This window comes from Hyperoodon ampullatus (genome assembly GCF_949752795.1).
Source record: "Hyperoodon ampullatus genome assembly, chromosome: 3".
NCBI lineage: Eukaryota > Metazoa > Chordata > Mammalia > Artiodactyla > Ziphiidae > Hyperoodon > Hyperoodon ampullatus.
Window position 1 is genome coordinate 155,209,608 of NC_136916.1, and position 4,208 is coordinate 155,213,815.

Consider the following 4,208-nt stretch of genomic DNA (forward strand, 5'->3'; position numbering starts at 1 on the left):
CCACAACTGGAGGAAGCCCGCACACAGAAATGAAGACCCAACACAGCCAAAAAACCCCACAAAACTGAGGTAGGGATGAGGATGGGGAAGACGGTGGGCCGCGCGTCTCGCTCGCTCCCGCGGGGGCTGGAACTGAAGGGTCCTGGTCTGGGTGTGTAGACGGGGACCCCGCTCTGCGGGGCGGGTGAGCCAGAGCATAACAGCCAGCGGTGGCCCGGCTCGCCTGGGTGTGGCTCGCCCCTCCCCCACCTGCCGCAGCTGTCGGATCCCCGTAGACTAAAACATCCAGTCATGGATAAAAATGAGCTGGTGCAGAAGGCCAAACTGGCCGAGCAGGCTGAGCGGTATGACGACATGGCGGCCTGCATGAAGTCTGTAACTGAGCAAGGAGCTGAATTATCCAATGAGGAGAGGAATCTTCTCTCAGTTGCTTATAAAAATGTTGTAGGAGCCCGTAGGTCATCTTGGAGGGTCGTCTCAAGTATTGAGCAAAAGACGGAAGGTGCTGAGAAAAAACAGCAGATGGCTTGAGAATACAGGGAGAAAATTGAGACCGAGCTAAGAGATATCTGCAATGATGTACTGTCTCTTTTGGAAAAGTTCTTGATTCCCAATGCTTCACAAGCAGAGAGCAAAGTCTTCTATTTGAAAATGAAAGGAGACTACTACCGCTATTTGGCTGAGGTTGCTGCTGGTGACGACAAGAAAGGGATTGTGGATCAATCACAGCAAGCATACCAAGAAGCTTTTGAAATCAGCAAAAAGGAAATGCAGCCAACACATCCTATCAGATTGGGTCTGGCCCTTAACTTCTCTGTGTTCTATTATGAGATTCTGAACTCTCCTGAGAAAGCCTGCTCTCTTGCAAAAACAGCATTTGATGAAGCCATTGCTGAACTTGATACATTAAGTGAAGAGTCATACAAAGACAGCACACTAATAATGCAGTTACTGAGAGACAACTTGACATTGTGGACATCGGATACCCAAGGAGACGAAGCTGAAGCAGGAGAAGGAGGGGAAAATTAAAAGGCCTTCGAACTTTTGTCTGCCTCATTCTAAAATTTACACAGTAGACCATTTGTCATCCATGCTGTCCCACAAATAGTTTTTTGTTTACGATTTATGACAGGTTTATGTTACTTCTATTTGAACTTCTGTGTTTCCCATGTGGTTTTATGTTTAATATTAGGGGAGTAGAGCCAGTTAACGTTTAGGGAGTTATACCTGTTTCCATCTTGAGGTGGCCAATATGGGGGTGTGGAATTTTTATACCAGTTAGAAATGTTTGGCATAGTACTTTTGGTACATTGTGGCTTCACAAGGGCCAGGGTTAAAACTGCTTCCATGTCTAAGCAAGGAAAACTGCCTCGTATTGGTTTGTCCTGGTGGGGAATAAAAGGGATAATTGGTTCTAGTCACAGGTGTAGCTGTGGGTACTTTAAGGTTTGGAACACTTATAAGGCTATAGTAGAAATAGATATCCCATGGATATTACATGTTAAACCATGTGTTATCTGTGGAATACTCAAGTCTCAATGTGCACACCATTGACTACAGCTACAGAAGTGTTCCTTTAGTTGTGACCCAATTTACTCTGGATAAGGGCAGAAACGGTTCACATTCCATTATTTGTAAAGTTAACTGCTGTTTGCTTTCATTATTTTTGCTACACTCATTTTATTTGTATTTAAGTGTTTTAGGCAACCTAAGAACAAATGTACAAGTAAAGATGCAGTAAAAATGAATTGCTTGATATTCATTACTTCGTGTATATCAAGCACAGCAGTAAAACAAAAAACCCACGTATTTAACATTTTTTAGGTTTTTTTTTTTTTTTTGCTTTTGTGGGTTTTTTTTTGTTTTGTTTTTATTTTGTTTTTTGGGTTTTTTTTTTTTTTTTGATACTTGCCTAACATGCATGTGCTGTAAAAATAGTTAACAGGGAAATAACTTGAGATGATGGCTAGCTTTGTTTAATGTCTTATGAAATTTTCATGAACAATCCAAGCATAATTGTTAAGAACACGTGTATTAAGTTCATGTAAGTGGAATAAAAGTTTTATGAATGGAAAAAAAAAAAACCCCACAAAACTACAATTGATTTTTGTGTGTTGAACGTTGAACTGGTGGCCTGTGACCTTGTTAAACTCACTTACTGTTTCTATGAATTTTGCTGTTGTTGTTATTGTTGATTTCTCAGGACTGTATATTTAGAAAATTATGTTTGTGAATAAAGACATTTTTATTTCTTCCTTTCCAATCTGTAGGTATTTTATTTCTTTTCTTGCCTAGTTACATTAACTACAATTTCCAGTATGATGTTGATTGGACTGGTGAGAGTATGTTTTCTTCTTTTTTTTTTTTTTTAACATCTTTATGGGAGTATACTTGCTTTACAATGTTATGTTAGTTTCTGCTGTATAAAAAAGTGAATCAGGGCTTCCCTGGTGGCGCAGTGGTTGAGAGTCCGCCTGCCGATGCAGGGGACACGGGTTCGTGCCCTGGTCTGGGAAGATCCCACATGCCGCAGAGCGGCTGGGCCCGTGAGCCATGGCCGCTGAGCCTGTGCATCCGGAGCCTGTGCTCCGCAACGGGAGAGGCCACAACAGTGAGAGGCCCGCGTACTGCAAAAAAAAAAAAAAAAAAGTGAATCAGTTATATGTATACACATATCCCCATATCCCCTTCCTCTTGCGCCTCCCTCCCACCCTCCCTATCCCACCCGTGTAGGTCATCGCAAAGCACTGAGCTGATCTCCCTGTGCTATGTGGTTGCTTCCCACTAGCTATCTATTTTACATTTGGTGGTGTATATATGTCCATGCCACTCTCTCACTTCGTCCCAGCTTACCCTTCCCCCTCCCCGTGTCCTCAAGTCCATTCTCTACGTCTGCATCTTTACTCCTGTCCTGCCCCTAGGTTCTTCAGAACCTTTTTTTTTTTTAGATTCCATATATATGTGTCAGCATATGGTATTTCTTTTTCTCTTTCTGACTTACTTCTCTCTGTATGACAGACTCTAGGTCCATCCACCTCACTACAAATAACTCAATTTCACTTGTTTTTATGGCCGAGTAATATTCCATTGTATATATGTGCCACATCTTCTTTATCCATTCATCTGTCGATGGACACTTAGGTTGCTTCCATGTCCTGGCTATTGTAAATAGTGCTGCAGTGAACATTGTAGTACATGTCTCCTTTTGAATTATGGTTTTCTCAGGTTATATGCCCAGTAGTGGGATTACTGGGTCATATGGTAGTTCTATTTTTAGTTTTTTTAAGGAAACTCCATACTGTTCTCCATAGTGGCTGTATCAATTTACATTCGCACCAACAGTGCAAGAAGGTTCCCTTTTCTCCACACCCTCTCTAGCATTTATTGTTTGTAGAAATTTTGCTGATGGCCGTTCTGACCCATGTGAGGTGAAACCTCACTGTGGTTTTGATTTGCATTTCTCTAGTGATTAGTGATGTTGAGCATCCTTTCATGTGTTTGTTGGCAATCTGTATATCTTCTTTGGAGAAATGTCTATTTAGGTCTTCTGCCCATTTTTGGATTGGGTTGTTTGTTTTTCTTATATTGAGCTGCATGAGCTGCTTGTTTATTTTGGAGATTAAGCCTTTGTCAGTTACTTCATTTGCAAATATTTTCTCCCATTCTGAGGGTTGTCTTTTCATCTTGTTTATGGTTTCTTTTGCTGTGCAAAAGCTTTTAAGTTTCATTTAGGTCCCATTTGTTTATTTTAGATTTATTTCCATTTCTCTAGGGGGTGGGTCAAAAAGGATCTTGCTGTGATTTATGTCATAGAGTGTTCTGCCTATGTTTTCCTCTAGGAGTTTTATAGTGTCTGGTCTTACATTTAGGTCTTTAATCCATTTTGAGTTTACTTTTGTGTATGGTGTTAGGAAGTGTTCTTATTTCATTCTTTTACATGTAGCTGTCCAGTTTTCCCAGCACCACTTATTGAAGAGGCTGTCTTTTCTCCACTGTATAGTCTTGCCTCCTCTGTCAAAGATAAGGTGGCCATATGTGTGTGGGTTTATCTCTGGGCTTTCTATCCTGTTCCATTGATCTATATTTCTGTTTTTGTGCCGGTACCATACTGTCTTGATTACTGTAGCTTTGTACTATAGTCTGAAGTCAGGGAACCTGATTCCTCCAGCTCCATTTTTTCTTTCTCAAGATTGCTTTGGGTGTTCAAG

At 41.1% G+C, this 4,208-nt stretch overlaps 1 pseudogene across 1 annotated transcript; it reads left to right on the forward strand.

Moving 5' to 3' along the window:
• The first annotated feature begins 288 nt into the window (after positions 1 to 288).
• On the forward strand, positions 289 to 1,029 carry LOC307050742 (14-3-3 protein zeta/delta-like; annotated as a pseudogene). The gene has a single exon. The product of its transcript is annotated as a 14-3-3 protein zeta/delta-like (transcript).
• Positions 1,030 to 4,208: the final 3,179 nt, after the last annotated feature.